Raw genomic sequence first — 27,249 nt, 5'->3', positions numbered from 1 at the left:
AAAACTAAAACATATTTAAGAAACTTCCAGTATTTTTTAAAAGGATCTTTCTCTGCTGCTTCTGATATTTTTACCTTTTCAAGAACGGCCTTAACTCTATGAGACGACTCCTAAGAGGCTGCCTCCGCAGTGTCTTTTGAAGGCATATTGTTAGGCTTCTGTTTCAGCAAACCTCAATGGCCTTTTCTGCTTTTCATTGTCGGCTCTGGTTTTTAAGTGCTTTTTAAGTTTTCCTGACTCGCATCCTGCACAGGAAGCTGCAGTGAATACGGAATGTGTGGTTGCCATCAGGAGAGTCACACTCATTAAAATGATCTTCTGAGGCTGCTCATTTATTTGCTATTTATGAAGTGCATTTTGAATTTGCTTGTTGTGTAAAAGCCAAAGACTGATTGTTCTGTCGGGTCAGGAGACACACCTTTGATCTGAAATTGAGCTCTCTACATTTTTCCTCTCCTCTAATCATCCTGAGGATTTTCTAATTCTGAACTTGACCTGCATTTGCTTTAATACTAGTTTGCTGCTTGGTATTTTATAGAAGGGTGGGTATGTGAATAAAAGACCTGCATTGAGCTACTAAAAAAATAATAATAATAACGATGAAAAATTTAACTCAGTCTACAGACCAACCAAATGCTCTTGAAGTATAAAACTGCAAAGAATATAGTAATGCATTTAGCACTGAATGTACTGTTTTGTAATAATTTTTTTTGTTTGCTATCTTTAGTTGGTCCTTGTACTAAAATTAAAGTCTTGCAGAATGAGGATTATTTTATTATTAACCTTTAGTCAGAATTTATTGTGGTTTATTTTATGCAAGTTAGTATGTAGAAGCACAGACCTACTTAGAGTAATTTCTTTTCCCTCTCTGAACTTATGACATGGTTAGACTGTGATGCCCTGTGTTACTGGACATCTCTCTATATAAAAGCCTAAGTGACCTTTACGACCCAACAACCTGAATGACTGCTCAACCAGTCACTATGACACACACTGACCCACCAGGGGGCAGACGCTCAATGCAGGAGCTGTCTCCTGGTGGTCAGTGCACTCCCACAGCCAACCTCCCACGGCCCCTCCCCCTGGGTGGCCCCGCCTCTGATCGGCCTCTCATACTCCATCCAGGGCAGGGTGGCCAGCTAACCCCCCCCCCGCAGCCCCTCCCCCTGTCCGGCCCCATCCCCAGTGGGCCTCCATCACCCTGATCAGCCTGCAGCCCCTTCCCTGCAGCCAGCCCCACCCCTGATAGCCTCCCTACCCCAATATGGGGTGGGGCAGGACAGCCAACCTCCTGCAGCCCCTCCCCCTAGCTGCTGGCCCGCAATCAGCCCCCCAACCCCATTCAGGGTGGGGCCGGCTGGCCCACCATCCACAGCCCCTTCCACAGGCGGCCCCACCAGGCAACATGCCAGCTAGGCGACATCCTAGCATTCTCTCCTATTTCTAGAGAACCACCAATGATTCTATTTCTGGTCTAATTCATATAATCAGGGTACCCATCTGCATCACTTATTCTTCTTTTAACTCACAGTGCTGAATTAGCATCTCTAAAATATTTCCTGATTCATTTTAAATCAAAAGGTTTGATGTTCCCATGACTTTGCTATATAAGTCAGAATGGCTGTAAGATGAGAGTTCCATTTCTGCTTAAAAACTGAGGTTATGGGAAGTCACACTAAATAAGATTGTCATAAAAGATCATTTTTTTAGAACCTCAAAAATGTAAAAATTTTTTTTCCTAAGCAGAGACATCTAGCATATAATTGGTATGTAAGATATCAAGAACTCTCTTCATACTGGAAAAATATATATATTTCAATGATTGATTTACACAGACCTGAAGATTCTCATGTATAAATAATTAAAATAGTTTAACATTTGAGAATTATGTCTGTACATATACAGATGTACTTGCACAGGCATATATGTTTGGACAGACAGGACAAACTGAAAGGGATTCTACCTGAGAGACAAATTAGAAAAATGGCCTTGCGGGTCCCTAGCAGCAAACCTATGCTGAGTAAAAATCAAATCTGGCATGGCCAGCAATGGCCTGAGGGCTGAGAGGACAATGGCTTCAGGTACAATTTGACACCTATTAGTTGGGTTCCCTCAATCCAAACACATGAAACTGTCGTGAGTATTCGTTATAGAACAAAATTATACTTTGGAGACCAAGTCTTCCAATGGAACTTTGATAAGTGATATTCATGTAGGACTAAGAGAGCCTCCCTCTACACATTTCACATGCAGGGGGCGGGGGCGGGGGGAATGGCAGGGGGTAATGAAGTTTAATTCTGAGTGGACAGTATGATTGTGATGGTGCACAGAAGCTCCTGAATGCTGGGTCAACAAATGCAGTGTGTAAATCCTCGCAGAAGGCAAAAAGTCAGGAGCTGCTAATGTCAGAGGCAGCCCGAAAATAGGGAATTGGCCAGTTTATTAATGCCGTGTGATTTTTCTGCAGCCTTTGAAAGAGGAACAACAGGTAGCTGTGCATACGTATTAACAGAATTCCTTTGTTCCCACTGGCTAATGAAGCCTAAACACATGAGGACTGCTTTCTAAAGTGGTTTCATTTGACAGTCTGCTTGGCACGCAGAGGTTATGCTACTGATTGTTTTCAAAATGAAGGCTATTTCAGTTCTTTAATTTCCTGCAAGCAACTGGAACAATTCTTTCCTATTAAGGCATTCCAGGCTTTGTAAATTAAGATAGAAGAAAGGAGAACTTCTATGGACAGGCCGGAAAATGAAACATTTGCCTTAGTTTCTTAGGGGATTATGGGACTTAACTATCTAAACACGAAAGTGAACTTCTGAGCAAACACACTGATTAAAATAAGTTTTTCTCTATGGCAATACATTGATGCCAATTCACAGCTGTTTTAAGTTCCCTCTTTGCTTGCGTATCAAAATCAAGTCTGCCTTTGCAAAGGCATACAGACATGTTATAACATCATTAATATTATTAAAATTCTACTATAAGCATCATTAATGGCATGAACAAGGACTATTTAATGTCTAAGTGCTTATTTCACTTTGGGCTTCTCCTGTAGCTACAAGGTACAAGGTAGATAATTTTTTTAAACAATATGTGTGAGAGTCAGTATGTGGGACAGGGGGCTTATTTGGAAACTAGAGGCCCGGTGCACGAAATTCATGCACGGATAGGGTCCACAGTCCTGGCTGGTGATCAGGGCCTGTCAGGGCCTTCTAGCTGTTGGCTGGGGCCTTCCTTTGTTTCGTGCTGCCCCCTGGTGGTCAGTGCATGTCATTGCCAGCGGTCGAAATCCTGGTTGGTCGATCTCCTGAGGGGACAATTTGCATATTAGCCTTTTGTTATATAGGATAGATTATTTTGTATCTGAACTGTATCCAAAAGAGTTTAGGAGTTATTTAATACTAGTAGCCCTGCGCACAAATCTGTGTGCCAGGAGCTCACTGCTGCCCTCCTGTAGCTCTCTGCCTGCTGCCCTGCCCTCCTGTAGCCCCCCCTGTAGCTCCCCCTGCCCCCCTTCTCATAGCTTGCTGCCCTGCCCCCTCCTGTAGCTCTCTGCCACCAGCTTGTAGCTCGCTGCCCCACCCTCCTGCTGATCCGTATCCAGTTCATTAAGCGGTTGGCCATTACGTAACTACCATTTGCATATTACATCTTTATTATATAGGATGTTAAGACTAAACCTAGAATTTTTTTTTATAATTCTCTTAAATAAGAGTGAATTGGAGTTTAATAGTCTGGCATCCTTGATGCATGCCATGCCTTTGTGAGTGGTTTGCTTACAAATATCCACATTCTCTCTGAAGATCCCCAATTCCTTAAGAGTAGGATCTGGTGGTGGCACATATAACACTCTCTTGTCAGGACATGGTCAGTTTTTCACTCATAGCTATAAGGGAGGAAAATAAATGTATCCTTCAGCTGGGTGGTCCTTTAGCCACATAAACCCAACACTATGGAATATGAGGTATTAGCAGTCTGCAACAGTATTTGAAAAAATAAATGAAAATTTTATTTTCTATATCAAACCTCACTCATGGAGTTTACAAAAGTTGTTTGGCAATGCAGCCACCAGTTTTTTAAACACAAAACCTAAACACCATTTTTTTATTACTAAACTTCCAGTTCTTCTACCAACTTGCAATCTTTTCAAAATTTATTCCTGTTTTCCCCAAAAAGTCCAAAACTATTTGCCCCCACAACTTTCCCCCAAACATCCCAAAATGTAATTTTTCTTTAAGCAGAATAGAATCCACAGGTTTTTTTTTCCAATCTATCACTTTCTTATGTGTGCTTATTTCAAACCTTAACCTTTCAACTTTCATTTTTATGACTAAATATCATACACATGACTTCCCAGTTGACTACACTTTCTTAATAACTTCAGTAATTTGCTCTCAAGTATGATGCCAGTCTTCCCACTTTTAATCTTTGCTAGCTTCATCCATCTCTTTCTATTAAGTGAATAGAAACCTTTATATAAAAAATAACACCTCATCATCCTGAAACAATATCTAAACTCTGAATACACTGGTTTTCCTATGAGGATAAAGGGGTAAATGATCTTTTTCTCTGTATCAAAGAACAGCCCAGACTCATCTGCTTTCATCCACTCAAGGATTCAAACACGTATCCAAAGATAAGGTAAAATTAGTGATTTGAAAAAAACAAAACACTCATGTGATGACCTCTGTTTATGATATCCCTTCGCTTCTTTTGGGGGGGTTGTTTACATGCTCTAGGATTCCCTTTCATCTCATCAACTGTAACTTTCAATCCTCTTAGGCAACCTATGCCTTTCTTCCCATCCCATGCATTTTGGAGTGCCCTTTACTCATCCTCCTGTATCTATAAACTCTCCATAGAGGAGATGTCATCAGATACCTTATGTATTTATTTCCTAGGGCTGCTATAACAAAATACCACAGACACGGTGAATTAAACAACAAAAATTTATCTTCTCAACAGTGTCATTTTTTTCCCTGGCCTCCATGGTCTGTGATGAGAAATTCACTGGCATTCATCTTTGTTTTCTCCTATGCATACATTTTTTTTTCTTGCTGCTTTTGAATTTTTTCTTTGTTTTTAGTTTTCAGAAGCTTGACTATGATGCATTTTCAGGAGGATCTATTTGGGTTTATCTTAGATAGGGTTCATTCAGCTAAGTGAGTCTGTAAGTTTATATCTTTTTGCTAAATTTAGAAGTTTTTAGTTTGGCCAGTGTGGCTCAGTAGTTGAGTGTTAACCTATGAACCAGGAGGTCACAATCAGATTCCCCGGGTTGCAGGCTCAATCTCCAATGTGGGACGTATTAGGGGCAACAGATCAAACAGATCAATGGTTCTCTCTCATCAGTGATCTTAAAAAAAAAAGTTAGAAGTTTATAATCATCATTTTTTTTAACATTTTTTAACCTCACCCTCATTCTCCTCCCTTTCTACTACAGTGACATGAATGTGAGATCTTTTGTTATAGCCCCACAGGATCTTGAGCCCCCCCCCCCCCATTTCTCTCTCTCTCTCATCTATTTTCTCTTTACTTTTCAGTGGTTCTTTGAGCTCAGCAGTTCTCTGTTTTGTCATCTCTTTTCTACTATTGAGCCCATCATTAAGTTTTGTTGTTACATTTTTCAGTTCTAAGAGTATATGACATAACTTTAACAATTCAACATTTCAAAAGCTGAAAACAGTCGTTTCATATTTTAGAAAACCCATAGCATTAAAATGAATTGTTTTGTCCAGGTTTCAGAGCGACTTGCTAACAGACAAGATGATAAAATTGGTCTAGATTGTTTTTTCTAGAAACCCTGTTTCTTTAAAGTTTAAGATAAAGATAATCAAATATGACTGTGCAGTTTCATTAAAGTCAGTTTGCATTTCACAGATTCAGATATGCCATCTGTAACACCTTTTTATTAAACATTGCCTGTCATATTCTTCATCACCTAGAGTAGCTATGTAATTAGAATACCCTTAGGAAAACTATTAGTCCTGCAATCCCGGGTTCTGATACCAGGAAATATAAATCTGATCTTATTGTCTCTTAATAGCGAATAAGCAATATTATACAAAGATATTTACATTCTATTGGAACAGCATAGACCAATAGGTTTATCTCTCTACATTCAGGAAGCACAGTATATGGTAATGTGTATGGTATAGCCATGGTTGTTATGACCATGAACTCCTCTTCTCCAAAATCTTCCAACATATGACTGTCTACAGGATTATTAAAATGATTACATAAAATGGTGTTTTTAAGCCAATACAATAAATTCTATACTCAATAAATGGCGGATATCAGGCATTATCTTTTGTTAGGGGTTTGTTAAATTTGTAAAGTGAAACGATACATAATGTGAGAAACTTTTGTTTGATTGTAGGGTGTTCATGACATTTTTAAAATAATACATTTGCTTTAATCTGTATTTGCTTTTATCATGAGAAGATTTAAACATTTTCTGTATTTATTAATCAGCAGAATTTAATAATATGCAGTCATCCTGATTTTTTTTTAACTCAGCATTGTTAATATAGAGAGTTAGAAAGATAAGAAAATGTAGTAGTGTGAGAGGTCATCACAAAGCAAATTATAGTTACTGCCACTGACCAGTGACCAGCTGTGCAGTCTGTCATTAGAAAGCAATTACCTTAGAAAGTAGAAGTCTATTATATCAATGCATTCTGAGTGTAGCCATGCAATTATCAAGTCAACATAATTGTCAAGAACATCCAATTGAATAACATAGCCACACAAAATAATCCATTTTGTTCATAATTTCTAAAGATATGATTTATTTTGTTACATATATAATCTTTTGCCAATAATGAATTTCTGAATGAACTTCTTTTATTTTTTTTTAGACAAGAAGTACATATCTACTTCTAAATTCAGTGTACTTTGGGAGCAATCCTTGAGAAGTTTCAGAAAATAATTAATTCAATTATCATTATAAGTTTTAGTTTACATCTTATAAGCTGGCCCTTTATAAACAAATAAATTTGGGGAACATATTATATTTAGATGTATAGATACGGCATAAGTATCATAAAATTAATAAAAATGAAAATATTTTTTAAATGTATTCTACTGTCTTCCTTTGTTTCAAAAAGAATTTCAGGCAACTTTAGTAAGTTCTTAAAATAAGACAAAATAACATAAAGTAAAGTAGGAAACTAATATTTTAAGGGAAAAAATTGGCAATAAAGTAGAGGGGTTTCTAGCTATCAAATATGCAAATAGTCTAAGAATGACATTCTCATAATTAACCAGAATATCATCAGAGTTGCCAAGGAAAATAATTTTCATTTTCATTACTGAGTGGGAAGCAACATCTGAGACTTCAGATGGTGAGTAAGGGTGACTTTGCCCTAATTCATGAAAATCAGGACAGCACAGTTCAATATGATCAAATTAAAAAGCGCTCAGGGAGCACCCATGACGATACAAGATGACTATGATTAAAACTGGTGTTATTTAGATGTTGTTATTGACACCATAAGTATCGCCATGTGCTCTGCAAGCTGCAATGTGCCCTCAAGGTGGCCATAGAAATAACAAGATCCATTTTTCTCTCTATTAGATGCTTGCCATGGGACAGGCTTGCTTGAAATAAAAGGAAATTTCGGCATGCCAAAAAGAAAAATGTCAACCTGGGGCATTATCAAATTAAAAGTGTAAGTTTGGGTGAGATGAACCACTATATCATAACTTATTATATTTTCATGTTTAAGGTTTTGTTCTGTTGTTTTTAAAACCTGATATTTTATTTGCTTATTAATGGGAGGACTTGGGAGCCAAAGAATTTATGATAGCTTCCCGTTTGGTTCACTCTCCTTAAATGAAAAAATCTTGTTGGAGACATTTATTTTGGAAGAAAGTTAACTTACACAGACAATCTAATACAACAACATACTTGCTGATCCTTGGGGAAACAATCTTGGAATGAGGATTTTCCGATGACCTATGCCAACCTTAAAGCATTGTAAATTTACAGTCTATAGTTTGAGGCTCATAAGTTATATCTGGTAGCTTAATCACATTTGTGTTTTCAATATTCAAAGATATCCATTCTTTTATTTACTATACTAGAGGCCCGGTGCACAAAAATTTGTGCACTCGGGGGGGGGGTCCCCCAGCCCGGCCTGTGCCCTCTCACAGTCTGGGACCCCTCAAGAGATAATGACCTGCTGGCTTAGGCCTGCTCCCGGGTGGCAGAGGGCACACCCAATCCCTAGGTGCAGCCCCTGGTCAGGCTCAGAGCAGGGCCGATTGGGGAGTTGGGGCGCCGCCCCGTCATGCACAGAGCAGGGCGGATCGGGAGGTTGCGATGCCACCCTCAGTCATGCTCAGGGTAGGGCCGATTGGGGGGTTGGGGCACCGCCCCCTGTTACACTCAAGGCAGGGTCGATGGGGAGGTTGTGGGGCCACCCCCTGTCATGCACAGAGCAGGGCCGATCAGGGGGTTGGGGCACTGCCCCCTGTCACTCACAGAGCAGGGCCAATCAGGGGGTTGGGGCGCTGCCCCCTGTCACTCACAGAGCAGGGCCAATCAGGGGGTTGGGGCGCTGGCCCCTGTCACTAACAGAGCAGGGTCCATCAGGGGGGTTGGGGCGCTGCCCCCTGTCATTCACAGAGCAGGGACCATCAGGGGGTTGAGGAGCTCCCCCCTGTCACTCACAGAGTAGGGCCGATAGGGGAGTTGGGGCAACACCCCCTGTCACACACAGAGGAGGGCGGATCAGGGGGTTGGGGCGCTGCCCCCTGTCACACACAGAGCCGCAGGGCAATCGGGGGATTGGGGAGCTCCCCCCTATCAGGCACAGAGCAGGGCTGATCAGGGGGTTTGGGCGCTGCCCCCTGTCACGCTGATCCCGGTGCTGGGAGGCATATTACCCTTTTACTATATAGGATAGAGGCCTGGTGCATGGGTAGGGGCTGGCTGGTTTGCCCTGAAGGGTGTCCTGGATCAGGGTAGGGGTCCCCACTGGGGTGCCTGGCCAGTCTGGGTGAGGGGCTGAGGGCTGTTTTCCCGCTGGCAGTTGACTAAAGGCTCCCAACCGCTCCTTGTTTTCTTTTTCTTTTTTTTTTTATTCTGGGCCAGCTTTAGCTCTGAGGCCTCGCTGCTGAAAACATGGATACAATGTTGCAGTCCGGGGCTGACTGAAAGCTGGTTTTGTTTAGCTTCTTATTTGCAACATAGTAATAGTTGCTTAGAGTTGCAGTTGAGAGTCGGGCAAGTGAGGCGGGGAACGTTGGAGTCTGCAGTTCCTGGAGGAAGCAAGCCTTCCTGTTCGCTTCAGTGCATGGCTGCCGGCCGCCATCTTGGCTGACAGTTAATTTGCATAAGGATATGCTGATTAGCCAATGGGAAGGGTAGCGGTCGTACGCCAATTACCATGTTTCTCTTTTATTAGTGTAGATTTCTTTTGTTTGTTTTGCTCTCTTTTTCCCCTTTTTCATCACCTGTCTATATCTGTGCTCCTTAGGCAATCATATACATATCCTATCTAATAAAGAGGGAATATGCTAATTGCAGGCATGCTCTCACAAGATGGTGGTGCCCACAGCCAATAAAAAGGGAATATGTTAATGGACTGTCATGCCCTCACAAAGATGGTGGTGCCCAGTCCCCTCAGCCCCGCCTCATCCAGCCAGAGTCCCCCAGTCCCTAAGGGATTGGGCCTAAACCCGCAGTGGGACATCCCCCGAGGGGGTCCCAGATTGGAGAGGGCGCAGACTGGGCTGAGGAGACCCCCCCCATGCACAAATTTTGTGCACCAGGCGTTATATATATATGAATCCTCAATATTCTTGGCATTGATTACCTTTCTCTATATCTGTCTCTCATTTAGAACATGATTGTGTGTGTGCATGTGTGAATATTTGCACTAGGACATTCTGGTGGGCTGAATAATGGCCTCCCTGACATATCCATGTCCTAATTTCTGGAACCTGTGAATGTTACCTTTTTTACAAAAAGCGATTTTACAGATGTGATCAAGTGAAGAATCTTGAGGTAGAGATTAGGGAGATTATCCTGAATTATCTGGCTGAGCCTGGAAAGTCAGTCTGAGGAGAAGGAGATGTGATGAGGGAAGCAGAGACTGGGGTGATGCACTTTAAAGATACAGGAATGGGCCACAAGTCAAAGAATAAAAGTGGTCACTAGGAGCTGAAAAAGGCAAGGAAAGGGATCATCCTTTAGAAGTCTCCAGAGGAATCATCCTTGCTGTGACATTGACTTTAGCCCAGAGCAATTGCTTTCAGACTTCTGACTCCAGAATTTTAAGAGAACAAATCTGTCGTGCTTTAAAGCTACTAGATTTGTGGTAATATGCTTGCATTACTTTCTTGTTGCTGCCATAACAATATTTTAAAGAAAAATGGCTTTATTGAAATTTACATAAATATAACATTTATGTGTAGTATATTCACAGAATTGTAGTCATCTAAATTTAGAACAATGCTATTATCCTTAAAAAATCCCATGCCCATTTTTCAAGGATATATTTTTTATTAAAAATAACTCAACCTCTGCTTTATATAGGTGCCATCATCTTGGTAATAATTTGTCAAAAAAATCAGGTTTTGTTAGGAGTGGAGTAGATATGCAGTGGCCCGTCAGTTGGCCCTCAGCTGGCTTCATGTGGCTGGGCTTTCCACCCCCTCTTGATTTTTATGTGACTTGTTTATTCCAGAAAGCATCTTAAATAACTTCAAAAGAATCTAAAATAAAATCAGCAAAAAAATGTAGAAATTAAAATTTCACCATAAAGTATCACTAGGATTTAGGCTGAAACTGAACACCATAATGGCATATATAATTTGCTTGAGATGGAATAGAAGTTTGTCTTCAGACTTTTGAAAATTATGTGAATGGGAACTCGTTTTCATTACAATCTTAAATGGCCATGATATGAAAATAAAGGAATTGTCCTGGGAAAACATGATACTTCCTGGTATAATAATTAGTTACTTATAGTGAGTGGTTTCCTGATGAAGGCACTGTATTAAAGTGGTCTCATCCACAGATATTTATTCAACCTACTATGTGTGAGACACAAACACTAGGTACTTGGGATGCACCAAAGAAAAACAGAGAAATCTCTTGCACTCAGGCACCCAGATCCTTTCCTTCAGCCACTCTAATGTCCTTCAAAGAGATTTGGCAACAAGGTACCTAAGGCTGGTGACACCCTCCCACACGCACACAATCACAAGTGCATAAAACCAATTAAAAAGACAGGCTGGACTGCATCCTTGAAAAGCATTTAGTGTCACAATTCTTTCAGTAAATTTTGGCTGACATTGATTTGAGAATTTGCTTCCTGGCAAACGCAGGAAATATATCTCTTAGGTAGCCATGAGAATCCAGAGCCATGTTCCTTAGGAATAGTCAAAGTGGGGTTAGGGTTGTAATATTTTTATGGAGGCTTAAAAACTCTGCCTAGCCGGCCTGGCTCCGTGGTTGAGCATCGACCTATGAACCAGGAGTTTATGGTTCGATCCCTGTCAGAGCACATGCCTGGTTGCAGACTCGATCCCCAGTGTGAGGCATGTACGAAACAGCTGATCAATGATTCTCTCTCATTACTGATGTTTCTATTTCTCTCTCCCTCTCTCTTCCTCTCTGAAATCAATAAGAATATATTAAAAAAACAAACTCAGTAAAAGCCATCTGGTGTGAGCTGTGATGTGAGCATGCCGCATTTAGGACTCAAATCCTCTTTAGAAAATTGTTTTGAATCAGCTTCGCCCATGGATCTGTGGTTATGAAGGATTCCAGATCCACCCTATAAAGCAGCTTGCTTTTACTCAGAAAGTGTTTATATTAGTGGATAACTAAATATAAGCTTGGATGAAAATAGCATCTTATTAAAAGACCCACAGAACTTTACATTGAAGAGTGATATTTTTCTATATTAAAAATTAACTAATTAAAATATAGCCAATATTTTAAAACAATATTTAAATATTTAATCAAATATTTATTGTGTTATGTTATATAGCACTGAGGTACTTGACTTTTCACACAACTCTTTGAATTATCTTGTTTAAAAACAGGTTGTTTTGCCAGTAGGCAGAGCAGACAGAAATCTCAGTCATCTCACCCCACAACCCAGTTTGTTATACTTATAATTAATTGAGCATAAACTGTGTGTCAGAAACTATGATTTGAATCCCCATTTCATTTTTATGATGTATTAATAGCAACATTTTGTATATTTGTAAGTAAAACTCAAGAGAAGTTAAGTAGCTTTGTTGATGCCACACATGGTTATTTGGCAAGTAGATTATTTAAAATTCTTCTGTGACTTAAAATACCTCATTTTAAACCAGTTGGTTCTTTGTCTGTCTATCCCCAAATTGCTGTCCCTCTTCCTCCTTCCTTCCCTCCTTTCCCTCACGCTCTGTGAGTCTCATTTTTTTAAAACCTCAAGGCAAAACCTACTGCCAGTGTCCATACATTTCATTAGAAAATGTTCACATTGATGTTACAGTACTGTTACTAAAGAGATGAGCTAACGTGCGCTGAAGCTTTTTTTATTATAGAGCTGGTTCAAGGAAGAAAATATAAACTCCTGCCAGTGGGCAGAAGCCTTCTTTGGTGACAGTGAAGCTTAACAGTTTGATATGAAGGGGGCAAGAGGAAACATGAATAAAGGAAAGAGAACCTGAACAAAAATATAAAGCACTTGAAGATCATAGCACAGAGATGGCATTGTAGCAGTTGAATTGGTCAAAGTGCAAGGGAATGACTGTTAATGTTAGCTTCTGTCATTGTGGCCCTATATAGAAGGCAGGGGCAAGTTGCTATGAAATGTAATCAGTGCGTGAAAGCAGATGTTTTTTCAGGCTGTCCTGGTATAACGTACTCAAAGAAATGGGCATAAATACCTAGAAAACAGACAAGCAGCCAGAGTTAAGACAGTAACAGCTAAGCTATAAAAGATGCAGCAGAAAAATATAAAAATTAACATTGATTAGACCTACTGAGTGAATGTGTGGCTCTGGGGGTAAGATATAGAATGTGGTTGACATGGTCATGTGTCCCCAGGTTTCTGCACAGTTGCACCTCTCCCTTCAAGAGTGCACCCCACAGCCAATGACCCATCAAAGAGGGGAAAGGCCCAGCCATCTGAAGTCAGCTGAGGGCCATTTGATGGCCCTTCTAGATTCAGACCTTTGCCTGAGTCTTCACCCACCAAAATGGCATCCCATGCTTCCCCATCTGCCCAATGCTGCTCCTTTCCCTTCCTCTAACAGTGGATGATTCTAAAACAAAAAAACAAACAAACAAAATCCAGCCAAACAAACAAAAGAACTCACACCTCAAACACCATCTCAGTATTTGCTTTCTGAGAACACAGCCCGTGACAATACCCAAGTACCTGAATTTTGGACTTTCTTATCAAAATAGGAAATACTGAAGGGTAAAGTGGTAAAAAGTAGTAAATTCAGTTTTAGTGTTGTTCTGTTGGAGAAAACAGTGGATGATCAAGGTGAAGCCCTCCTGGGGTTAAAAAGATATTAGGGACTATAGCTTGGGAGCAAACGTGAGTAGAAATATATATATGGAGACTTAAAAATGTTCAAATATATTTCTTGCATTTTTTTCTATATGATCAATATATTTCAAGCCTATTTTTCCAAATATTCTAATTTAAAACTAAAAAAATAATGTTTTTACAGTATGAGCAGATTTTTAGCAATATTTTTATTACTTGGCTGTTTGAATATTTGTTGATTAATTCTGTCATGTGACTTGGCGTCTTCTAGTGTTGAGGAATTATGGCAGACAAGTCCAAATTGAAGTGAAGATTCCATTCCCTTAGCAGCCCTCTCTGGATGTGGCATCCCAGATGTCAAGCTATTTTCTTTATTGCCCAATTTATACATAACTGACAAGGTGTCCCAGTTGCCTGGTTATAATATCCTTGCTTCTTCTTTGATGAGAAAGTGATTACGTTTCAAGGGGCTTTCTACACACACATTTGTCAGGTTTTAGCTGTTGCTTATGTCCTCAGTTAGGTTATAATTGATGCCCAAGGGGAACTTGTACATTTAAATGAGAACAGATAGTGATTATTCACATCATATCATTGATAAACAGTAAAAGACACAAGAAAGTTTGTTTCTTCACCTTCATATCTCCTACTTACGTATTTGAATGCTGAATGCCATCATCACACTTCTTTGCTTCCAATTTAGCCCTTTTGTGCCTTTCTGATTTCACATTTCATTAGTTAATAGTATTGGATGTACGCCAAGTAAATGATAAATACATGTATGACTTTGAAGTTGGATTTAACAGTGTCTTACAAAAAAGGCATCTACTACTGATAGTCAAATGAAGATATCTTTGTGTGTGCTCACATACACATAGGTATAAACACACATACCCTTCACCTTGAAAGGTGATATGGAGAGTTTGCTTCTATATAAGACACTTAATACTTAAAATATTTGATGGGGAGGATTAATTAAAGTCGGCTACGCTCTCTTATATACAGCAAAACAGGAAAAAATATTCCAATAAATATGATCTATATTCAAGAGACTGTGTATCCTGGTTTGCCTATTATAGTCGTGGTTCATGCCTATTGCTCCCACACAAATATTTATACCTTGCCTTAATCCTGCAAAGTATCTTGGCTGGTATATTAAATCATATAACTGCCTTACCTAGCGTATTTCTAGATTATTTGATAATTTAAGTTATCAGTTTTCTGGGTAACCTGTCAGAAACCTTTTATTAAATCATTCTAATCTGGCCCTAACCGGTTTGGCTCAGTGGATAGAGCGTCGGCCTGTGGACTCAAGGATCCCAGGTTTGATTCCAGTCCAGGGCATGTACCTTGGTTGCAGGCACGTACCCAGTAGGGAGTGTGCAGGAGGCAGCTGATCGATGTTTCTAACACTCTATCCCTCTCCTTTCCTCTCTGTAAAAATCAATAAAATATATTTTTAAAAATCATTCTAATCTGTGGACCACATCATTAATCCTAGAAGGAAATAGTGGTAGTGGTTTGGTACCTTGGGGATTGTTATAACATGTTTATTATAATTAATTTTGAAAAAATGTGGCTATTTTACTTAAAAATAAAATTGTCTTAAAATATGTTAGTTCATGAGTTTTGCGTCTTAAATATGATGTGGTAGAATGATCCCTGATCTACAGTGCAAGAGACTCAGTGATGATGACAAGTTACTACAAGGACTTGATGGGTTGGCAGACTTCAACTTCAGTGTTCTCTACTCAACACTCTTGAACATAATTGAAATGTCATGTTTCAAGTGTTGTCTAGGTCTAAAAGCTACACGGCCATAAGATAGTCAATCATGAATCAGCTTCCGTGGCACAAATCTCTTCGAAATAGCCATGATTCTAGGAGTACTTAGATAATGAGAATGTTAGTAATGATACGTTTATTGTTTTGTGAAGTTATGCTGGGTTTTGTTTTTGTCACTGCTAACTTTATAATACAGAAATTGTCATAGCAGCAAGCAAAATTTTATCTTTATAGTATATATTTACTCACATGTCTTTCATTAATTTTATAGTCATCACTTCCCAGATGGAAATATGCCCTATTTTCATTTAGTCTGTATATTATAATTTTCAATGTTTTTAAGTAAATGTGGTCTTGCTATTATAAAGCTCTCCTGTGTTCTATGGTAGTGGCTTCATAATATCAAAATAATGTGAATAAAAGTAATTATTCAATTTAGATATAATCAATAAACTAGATAACATTTGCTTTTAATGAAATGAATTGTATACTGTAATAAATATAGATTTGTCACTGTGTGACAATTTGTCACAAATTTTTTTGAAATCACTCCAAGGAACCTAAATTTTTTAAAAAAGTTCTTTTTCATATGTGTGTTCCTTTTTCAATGAGCTGTCTTCCTATCATAATTATTTGATATTTAAATCGAATTTACACTCTTCATGTTTCTAACTTAAAATATTTGCCTCAAAATATTTGTATTCACTCTTTGTTTACTTATTACACCTAGCTCTCCTTCTATTTTTTCTTTCCTTCTCAGACAAATATTGGCAAAAGCAGTATACACTCCTTGTCTCCAAAATCTCAACGACGTTCAGTTCATATATAATTCAGGTTAATTTTAATTAAAATGCCTAAAATTAGTATTTGAGGATTTCCAACAATATCTTAGCTAAGAGTGTGTATTTGTGTACATATATGTGCATGTGTGTGTGCACATGTGCATTCTCTAAGTGACTTGACATTTCTAGACATTTGACGTTGATAATGATTTCTTCCTAAAAGTTTTTCCTCTTTCATATAATTGCATGAAGTGTTCATTTTGCTCTTATTTTCAAAATCACTCATTTTTGGTTCCTTTTTTTCTGAATATGCATGTAATTGAGAAACCTATGTGTGACCTTGTTTTATTCCTTCAAGGATTTCTCATCTCTATATATAAAAGCCTAAGTGACCATCGCAACTGAACGGACAACCAAATAGGCTGTGTGGGGTGACCAGGCCGGCAGGGTGGGCAGTGAGGGGTGACCTGGCTGGCGGGGGGGGGGGGCAGTTGGTGGCGACCAGGATGGCAGGGGGGCAGTTAGGGGTGACCAGGCCAGTGGGGGGCAGTTGGGGGCAACTAGGCCGGCAGGGGGGCAGTTGGGGGTGACCAGGCCAGCAGGAGGGTTACTAAGGGGTGATCAGGCAGGAGACAGGTGAGCAGTTAGGAGCCAGTTGTCCCGGATTGTGAGAAGGATGTCTGGCTGCCAGTTTAGGCCCGATCCTGGCAGTCGGACATCCCCCGAGAGGTCCCGGATTGGAGAGGGTGCAGGCTGGGCTAAGGGGACCCCCCCGCCCCCATGCATGAATTTCGTGCACCGGGCCTCTAGTATTATAACGTTGTGAATTTCATGTAGAATATTTCAAATTTCTTAGACTGTCCTAAAATTGAGAATAGCATTTCCAACTACTTCCTTGACATCTCCATTTAGATTCCCTATTTACAAATTCAATAACCATCTTAATGTATAACATTGAAAACTAACAAGATAATTTTATATATTTTATTAATTCAGTTTATTAATTTAAATAAATTATTTTAATGTATATTCCTGCTAAAGGTGAGTGAACATGTCTAAGTAGTTAAAAATCTATCATAAGATTAGAGGTGTTGTCACATTTTTATGTTCCACTGGAACTTTGTAGTCTATTTTTTGTCTCTAGCTAAACTTTAGGTGGATATGCAGTGGAAAGTGATTTTTTTTTATTATCTCTTAATGACACTTTCTTCCCTTGATGCTTTAGTCTTCTCGTTTATGCTTCCATGCTACATATTTGATGGCAGTAAATGCTTCTCATTATCCTTGTCATCGCATCTGAAAGAACTACATCAGTTCTGGACATGGTATAGCTACAGGTCCCAAGTGCACAGGGTGGCCTTCAAAACTGATAGACAAATGGATATATATATTTTAAATCTTAGCAGTCTCTTGAGGATAAGGATGATACTTTTACAGGCCATAATAGTCACTGTATTCTAGTATCTACCTAACAGTTTTTCAGTAAGAATGTGTGGGATTTAAATAGTTTCTAATAGAAAATCTTGTTCAACAAAAATATATTACTGAACCTATTCTCTGAAATGAAAGATAAAATTTATAAAATCCAATAAAACGTTTTTAAAGTTTTCAAGTCTTACTATAAATGAAATTAATTGTGCTTATTGTTTTATGGCCATAATTAATGATGTCAAAACTATTAATCCTATGCAAAATATTAATTAGTTTATATTATTGGTTCTTATAAAAGGTATTACATAAATATTATTTAATTGAAGGTGTATATATTTAAGTATCAGTTATGTGCCTTAACAAATAAGTCTGGGAAAAATTGATAAAAGTCAGGAATGCCATTAGTTCTGCTTCAGCTCCACAAAACAGGACAATACTAAACCTGTTTAAGAGACAAATGAGTTTTGTTACATGACCATTATGGATGCTGTGTGAAAACATTACACATACTAAATACACATATCCAATTCTTAATGGTCACATTCTTGCATTTAAGAAATGATTTATTGCATTTCACAACATTATGATGAAATATGTAGCGCTGAGAATTGAGCTTTATTGCAAAAGGTTAAAAACATATGGCTTCAAAATTGTTGTGATTCACATTTTCAATTGAAAACCAGAGGATGGTAGGGCTGGTCATCAGTTCACTGAAAGCGACAGGAGTAATAACCTGGCCGGGGATTCTCAAAGTAGCTCATGATGTTGACCTTTGGAAGGAATGGATTTAAGGGGAAATTTAATTTGGACCCACAGATGGAAGAAACATCCACTTGCCTTGGCTAATATTAGACAATCATTTAAAAAGTCGAGAGGAACCAGTTGTAAATTTTGCACCGAGGAGAGGAACCAGTGCATACGCATTGTGGGTTCTTAATAAATGCTGTTGTAGCTTTTACATAACCAAAGTGCCTACCACAGACCCAATGGCACCCACACTTTTACTTTGTGGCTTCTGGTTGTCCACATCTTTAATGCAAATGCACCTTTTAGACATTGCTATTTTTGTAGGGAGTAATTTCATTTTCATCCAAATATCATTGCCTTAAGTTTTTATTCACACCTACTACTGTTCTAACTTATAAAAAAATAAATTCCATCTATTTTAGCTTAAATGAAAATGTACGGATTTTAAAATGTTGGAGTATAACCTCTCAATCTATTACCGGCCTCAGTATCTCTGGACCTCAGTGAAAGTCACCTGTAAGTTTTAGTTAAATTGCTTTGGATTTATTTTTCTGAAGAGTATGTGACTTTTCAAAAAACACACACACACACAACTACAACACACACACGCACACACAAAAAAGGAGAAATAAAATGACTGTCAAAAAATATTACCAAGCCATCACCTATCACCAAACTAAAATTGTTTCTTAACATAGCATCAAGAAAAGAAAGAAAAAAAGGAATGAAAAATGACTTTCTCCCAAACAACAAAAGGCATTTTGGCAAAGTAAGTAAAACACAACTACTGATTTATCTGTGTAACAACTTGAAAAGCAAGGCATAGGGAGTTGAATCAGAGCACAAAGTCATAAAAATTGAGACCTGGAAGAAACATTGGAAATCTCACCTGGCCATTTTTCTCAGCCAAGAGAAAGCAGAGGCCAAAGAGTCTCAGTGACTTACTCAGGTTCGCAAACTAACTAATGTCAAATATGGTAAAACTCGGACATTTCCAAGATCTTTTAAAGAAGATCTTCGTATTACAATATACTATTCCAAACATAATGATCTAAATAATATTTACATCTTTCTTTGGCAGCAGAATTTCATAATTTTTATGAATTTGTTCACATGTAGCCTGAGTACTCCCAGAATGGTCTAAGCTCCAAAAATGTATAAATCTTTAGAATATGGTTAATTTAAATTTGTCTCCTGAACCTGATCATTTCTGGAGGAAATAACCAAATGGGTTTAATTCTTAGAAAATTTCAGAAAATATGTAAAACCATCTTAATTCTATCAAACTGTCTCTATCCTATAAAACCCTTGTCCTAGGAATGGTATATTACTTCCGTAAATTCTCTGTTCCATCTCTCTGGAGTTGTAATAGCCTTTCATGAATAGGTGTCTCGCCAGAAGATTATAGCAAGAACGGTTAGGACAGGAAAAGGCAGACTCTTCTGGAAAGAAACAGCAGGTCTTTTAAGTTTGTTGATAATTTCTAATCACTAAATGCTCATTGTGATAGTAAAGATTCTAACTTTTAGTCTCATTAATATTTTAAAATATGAATTAAATCCATGCCATTATATTTACAAGTAGGGCTATAAAACTGGGAAAACAGATGTGATGGAAGGGTGGTTATGAGTCAATGAACAATAAGGTTTTCTTTTTCTTTTATTTATTTTTATAATCAACAAGTGCTAATTGCATTTTTTAAAATCAACGACAAAGCATGGATCAGACCATCAAACCTCAGAGGGATGGTAGGAAAAGGTGGGGATAAGAGGGAGAGACCAACCTAAGGACTTGTATGTATGCATATAAGCCTAACCAATGGACACAGACAACAGGGGGGTAAGGGCATTAATGGGGGGTGGGAGGAGGGGAAATGGGGGGATAAGGACACATATGTAATACCTTAATCAATAAAGAAATTTTAAAAAATCAACATCTCCCATCTCTGTTTGGATGGAAGATTTATTTCAAAATTTGAAAATAAAAGACAGAAATTGCAGATTTATTAGCTTTAAAATCAACAGTCTGTCTCCATGCGAAAATATTTTAAATCATAACTCATTCATTGAAGGGATAGTATATGTAATACAAATAACAGGAAACTAGTCCTATGATTTTAAAAATAAAGCCAATATAACAGAAACAAAAACATACATAACAGGAGAGGAATGTTTGATTTGACCCATAATGCATTTCTTATCTTTACAATGAATTTAAATATCTGCTTTTCAATTAACTTAAATGTCCATTAGAATAAAACTGCATTCCTTGGTCTAACTTTAGCACTTTAAAAAAAGCAACATTCTAGAACACTTTTCTTTTGCTTTGAGATATTTAAGATTCACGCATTTGTTTAAGTACAGAGATTCCCATTCAACAGTTGATCTACATTCTCCTTCTTCTCCTAATGTTTTGAGTAGCATGCACTCCTGAGCAAGTACTATCTGAAATTCTAAAAATCTTTTGAATCTTCAGCTTCAAATGAGGAGTCTAATAGGATGTTAGCAAAATGTTTTAATTTACTTAATAATTGAAGGTAAATTATAATGCCAATATACATATATTGTAATAAATCTGGTGTAGAAGCAGTGGCAAGATAGTAAGGAAGCATGGTGTTGTTTTCTTGTTTTGATTTTCTTGCCATATATATTATTGACTGAGATCAAATCTATGAGTGTGGAAGGAATGCATATAAAGTGCTCAATTATGCCCGGCCAGCCTGGCTCAGTCGTTGCGTGTCTACCTATGAACCAGGAGGTCCCAGTTTGAGTCCTGGTCAAGACACATGCCCGGGTTGTGGGCTCAATCCCCAGTGTGAGTGAGAGGGAGGTAGCTGATCAATGATTCTCTCTCATTATTAATGTTTCTCTCTCTCTCCCTTCCTCTCTGAAATCAATACAAAAATAATAAAGTACTGAGTTGAGAGAGGAGACCAAGATGGCGGCGTAGGTAAACACCGGAGACCGCTGCCGCAAACAACCATTTCAAAAATACAACTAAAAGACGGAACGGACATCACCCAGAACCACAGGAAGGCTGGCTGAAGAGAGACTCTACAACTAGAAGGAAAGAGAACAGCAAATCGAGGCTCAGAGGCGGCGCAGTGTGGAAAATACAAAGGTACCGAGGTGCGCACGCAAAGCGGGCTGGTGGCTGAGGGCGCGGTTGTCGTTTTCTGTCGGGAGTGAGTCTCAGACTCTGGGCTCCGGATCCGGGCGAGTCTCTAGGGACCCAGACTCAAACGGGAGAAGCGGGATTATCCGGCATCAGTTGGAACCTGAGGGCAGCTTTCTCTCTGAGGTTTGCAGCGGCTGCCGGGGTTCTGAGAAGCAGAGCCTCTGGGAACGGGACTGAGCGTGGCCATAACTGCTCCCTCCGCCCGCCCTGTTGATCCCGCCCCGCCCAGGCCCTGTGCACAGCCATTTGCCGATCGCCTCAGGCAAAGGCTGGATTAGCGCCTCCCCAGAAGGCAGACGTTTTCCATACAGCTGATTCCTATAGCCAGTCGGCCTGGAGGTCAAATTCCTCTAGTGTTAACTACAACAATTAAGGCTTGGCTAGAACAAGACTGTGCACCGAGACCACAAAGGGTGCACCAAGAAAGCATAAAAGATGCGGAGACAAAAAAACATGACAGAAATGGAGGATATGGAGCTAAGAATCGCAATTTTGAGGGCTTGCCATAAATTTGTGCAGAGCCTCACGAAAACTAATGAGACCCTCGATGCTATGATAAAGAAATTAGAAAGTAAGCATACACGGACTGAAATAAAGAATATTATACCCAATAGCAGACCAGAGGAGCACAATAATCAAACCAAAGATTCCACAAAAAACACCCAATTGGAAAAGCAAAATGAAAAAAGAATCCGAAAGTGTGAAGATAGTGTAAGGAGCCTCTGGGACAGCTTTAAGCGGACTAATATCAGAGTCATTGGAGTGCCAGAAGATGAGAGACAGCAAGATATTGAAAACCTATTTCAAGAAATAATGGCAGAAAACTTCCCCCACCTGGAGAAAGAAATGGACTTACAGGTCCAAGAAGCGCAGAGAACCCCAAACAAAAGGAATCCAAAGAGGACCACACCAAGACACATCATCATTAAGATGCCAAGAGCAAAAGACAAAGAGAAAATCTTAAAAGCAGCAAGAGAAAGAGGCTCAATTACCTACAAGGGAATACCCATACGACTGTCAGCTGATTTCTCAACAGAAACTTTGCAGGCCAGAAGGGAATGGCAAGAAATATTCAAAGTGCTGAATACCAAGAACCTACAACCAAGATTACTTTATCCAGCAAAGCTATCATTCAGAATTGAAGGTCAGATAAAGAGCTTCACAGATAAGGAAAAGCTAAAGGAGTTCATCACCGCCAAACCAGTATTATATGAAATGCTGAAAGGTATCCTTTAAGAAGAGGAAGAAGAAGAAAAAGGTAAAGATACAAATTATGAACAACAAACATGCATCTATCAACAAATAAATCTAAGAATCAAGTGAATAAATAACCTGATGTACAGAATGAACTGGTGATTATAATAGAATCAGGGACATAGAAAGGGAATAGAATGACTATTCTTGGGGGGAAAAGGGGTGTAGGAGATGCGGGAAGTGACTGGACAAAAATCATGCACCTATGGATGAACACAGTGGGTGGGGAGTGAGGGTGGAGGGTGGGGTGGGAGCTGGAAGGAGGGGAGTTATTGGGGGAAAAAAGAGGAACAAATGTAATAATCTGAACAATAAAGATTTAATTAAAAAAAAATAATAAAGTACTGAATTATGATTGTACTATAATCAAACAGCAGCATAAGTTTATATCTTCTTTTAAAAGCTTCACATAATTTGATTATATGGTGTAATTCAACTCATGTAGACATATACACATATATACATACATATATATACATACGTCACCTTGCAATTACAATAGAAATATATGTGATAATTAATTACTTTTCAAAAGAGAGCATTGTCATCTTGTATGCTTTCGTAAAGTGACCGTTTCCTTTGTGTGGGTAAACTAATAGTACCAGACATAGGAGTAAAGCCCTGCTGTAGTTTCTTCAGTATTTAATTGTCTATTGAACATGGTAGCAAACCTTTATTGCTTAGAAAGGTTTATTGAGAAAAGTTTACAGAAATCACTCGCAGGCTCTTACACCAGAACCAACTTCACTCTTCAAGCAGATTAGCACAATTTAATTTCCTCTATTGATAAAAACTCAATTTCTCTAAAGCAAATAAATAACATGTATACTTGAAAATATAGGAATCAAATTAAGTAGGACAAACTAATGTCTATCCCGTAGTTTGTTTACAAATATTTCATTTTTAGTTCTTGCAAAATTGCTTTTCGACTTTAGACATTAATTAATAATAGGAGATGCGGAAAGCTAAAAAGTAATGTTTCTCTCTAATTGGTAAGTATCCATCACAAATTGAAAATCATTGCCTCTGTGTCTAGCGGGTTGGTTTGATACACGCATATATTACAAAATGATCACCACCACAGCATTAGCCTCCACACTGTCACACAGTTACCATTTCCTTTGTATGGTGAGAACATTTAAGACCTATTCTCTTTGCAACTTCCATGTACATAATACAGTATTATTGCCTGTAATCACCATGTGATGCATTTGCTCTGCAGGAATTGTTCACAAGTCTATCTTTCTTGATGATTACATTGCAAAGGAATGGCTCCTCTTCTTTTGAGAAATATATTCCTGGGTTTTAAAACTGACAGGAGTCTGGGAGATTTGTATTTAAAATGGGTAGAGAAGGCATTTACTACTGAATTTTTCTAAAGTAAATGCTTTTAATATTGAAAACAGTTCCTGGAGTGTGGTTGGTAGCGTTTTCATAACTAATGCTCTTATTTATTTATTTGTTTGTTTGTTTGTTTATTTATTTATTTATTTATTTATTTATTTATTAAAATACTGGTTCTGTCAGTATGATGAATGGATACTTGGTGGTTTTAAAACTTAACATAAACACAACAGGGATATTTTTAATACTTGGGGTTATAACTGATCTTTAGTATAACCCATGGCATTTCAAGTCAGAACATGACATTAAACAGTAAGGCTTTTCCTAATAGCTACTCACCTATATCTCAGCAACATTCTCAAAAACACCAATTATGCACCAAAAAGCAGCTCACTCAAATCTGTCATAATTATTCTCTTTCTCCTTCCCCTCAAATCACATGTCATTTCTAACTTTAATAATATAAATAAAAGAGAGATGCAGGTATAGAAATAGATATTAAAATGGATATTGTGTATGTATATATATATATATATATATATATATATGTATATGCCTGTGTATATATATAAATTTTATAGCTGTATATTTATATTCATATACAATTTAAATAAATTGAGCATTTTTACGCTAGGTCACTTTTAGTTCTCCAATAAGCTGTAGATTTTTTTCTAATTCTCCTCGACCTCAAGTCAAGACAGAGAAGGTTCATCTAAAACAGCGGTTCTCAACCTGTCGGTCGCGACCCTTTGGGGGTCGAACGACCCTTTCACAGGGGTTGCCTAAGACCATCGGAAAACACATATATAATTACATATTGTTTTTGTGATTAATCACTATGCTTTAATTAGGTTCAATTTGTAACAATGAAAATACATCCTGCATATCAGATATTTACATTACAATTCATAACAGTAGCAAAATTACAGTTATGTATGAAGTTGCAAGGAAAATAATTTTATGGTTGGGGGTCACCACAACATGAGGAACTGTATTAAAGGGTCATGGCATTAGGAAGGTTGAGAACCACTGATCTAGGAGACGGGGGGACATGTCTGTAAGTGTTCTCATGAGCCAGAAAATGGATATAACAATCAAACATCTTCATCACGGAATCCAAGGAGATTACCTTATTGGACACTAAAGCCTGAAATTATATCTAAGGGTACCCAGAAGGTCATAATTAGGTAGAAGTTAACCCATAATCCTCTGTGCACTATCCAGGATTCATCTGGTTAAGTGGTTTATACTATATAAACATCCAAGCATGCTAAATTCCATAGCCTGCACATAAGAGCAGCTATACCCTAGAAAAAAACTGAGAGTTGTTCTCATAAACCCATGAATAGCTATCATTTTGATAGCTGTCTTTATCAGAATATACCATTATAAAGAATCAGAGACAAAGAAGCATCATCAGACCATCAAACCCCAGAGGGAATGTAGGGGAGGGTGGAGATAAGGGGGAGAGATCAACCAAAGGACTTGTATGCATCCATATAAGTCTAACCAATGGACACAGACCATAGGGGAGTGAGGGCATTTGTGGGGGTGGGGGTGAGCTATGGGGGAATATGTAATACCTTAATCAATAAAGGGGAAAAAAAGAATCTGAAACCCAAACTTATAACAAATTTATTTTTATACATTATGTCATATTGTATATTTTATACAAAATGTTATATTATGTTATATTATTAAATTAAGCATATTTTACTTACATTATGCAAAGTTTATATTTGGAAATATGAATTGGCACTTATATTATTAACTTTAATCTGTTTTCTGAGTTACCTTAGGAAAATAACATCAGGCCACATATGGAAATATTAATAAAACCTATTGCTGTTTAGCATTCTTTTGGCTGTAGGACCAATGCACCTAAATAACCACACTTAAGTGGCAAAAGGAAAATATTATTATAAGGATATTGGGATGTGTCATGGGAACCAATGACAGGAAAATGACCAAGTGTTAGGAAGCTAGAACAAAGGAGAGAGGCTGAGCCAGGCTCTTTGTCTCTCATGTGCACTGCCGCCTGTCCCTCTAGTTCATTGTTCTCTCCTGGTCAGCCAGCTGAATTTGCTTCTCTGATCCACCTAGTAGATTAAATGGTAACTCAGGGACCAGTATAAGGCTTTTTCCATTGTATTGTTTGTTCAAATTTTCAGACTCTCCTTCATGATTACTAAAAATATGTGTTTTTTTGTATTTATTGACTCACCCAAGGACTTTCTAACTCTCAGGGATAGGAAGGCAAAGCATCCAGTGCAAACTGCATTATATTCCCAATGTCTCAGTATCACAAACTCCAAATATATACCATATATGTTTTTTTTTAGAAGTGTTAAAAACATTTTTATTTTTAAGCAACCAAATTCAGTCAAATATGTGATCATAACAACTCAAATGGTCAAGGTAAGCCTTACTGAAAATTACTGACTCACTGCTTGGTCTAAGAGCAAAAAGGAATGTGTGATTTATCTGTGGAAAATGCTGTGTAGACAACATTCTTTCTATGAGAGGATTTCTGGTTATATTCATCATTCTTGACATTCTGGTTCACATTTCCCTTATATTTCACAAAACATGGATATTATTTTTGTTCTCCACCTTGACCATTTAACATTATTGCAGAAGATGAAACCTGACTCTGCTTTTCTTTAACCTTGTGTGTCTAGAATTTCATTTTATACGTTTAGGTTTATATAGTAAAAGTGCTACAAGGTAAAGAATGGCCCATCTACCTTAGGTGCCAGCCAAGATGGATAGCTTGTCTTAGATGATATACATATTTTTCAAGCCAATTGAGTGTCTGATTAATTGAAGAGGGGAAAATTGCTAGCATACCATTTGTTCTTTTCTTTTTTTGCATAATTTGTCTTTGTGAGAATAATTTTTAATATCATTTCTACCTATAGTGTTTTGGACAAACATTAAATCTAAGATATTTTAATTTTGTAGAAATTGAGAAACAATGCACAAGATAATATGCACAAAGAAATCTCTGAGTCTATAAGAAATAAATAACTATCAATGTATATTATAAATTAAAATAAGTATTTACATGGCATAAAACTGCTTATTAAGGCTAATAACAATTGATAAAGATTGTTATAATTGTAAATACAAACTATATAAAGATAATTTAACTAGATTATGTATATATGATTTTATCCCACACAAACCTAGCCACATTTAAGAAAATCATCTCCATA

The 27,249-nt window shown here is 38.0% G+C and overlaps 1 protein-coding gene across 2 annotated transcripts in view; it reads left to right on the top strand.

The window, feature by feature from the left end:
* CDH12 (cadherin 12) overlaps positions 1 to 27,249 on the top strand; it is a 718,639-nt gene that overhangs the window by 341,288 nt on the left and 350,102 nt on the right. Inside the window, exon 1 of one of the 2 annotated variants that reach the window (XM_070411431.1) lies at positions 7,634 to 7,676. The exons of the other annotated variant lie outside the window; for it this stretch is intronic. The gene's annotated coding sequence lies outside the window, so the exon portion shown is untranslated. Of the gene's footprint in view, positions 1 to 7,633; positions 7,677 to 27,249 lie in introns of those variants that run through there. 2 annotated transcript variants of the gene reach the window in all.

Source organism: Myotis yumanensis, unplaced genomic scaffold (genome assembly GCF_028538775.1).
Source record: "Myotis yumanensis isolate MYYU_CA2020_CCGP unplaced genomic scaffold, mMyoYum1.0.hap1 SCAF_4, whole genome shotgun sequence".
Taxonomy (NCBI): Eukaryota; Metazoa; Chordata; class Mammalia; order Chiroptera; family Vespertilionidae; genus Myotis; species Myotis yumanensis.
The sequence above is the reverse complement of the archived record's forward strand: the minus strand, read 5'-3'. Positions and strand labels throughout refer to the sequence as shown.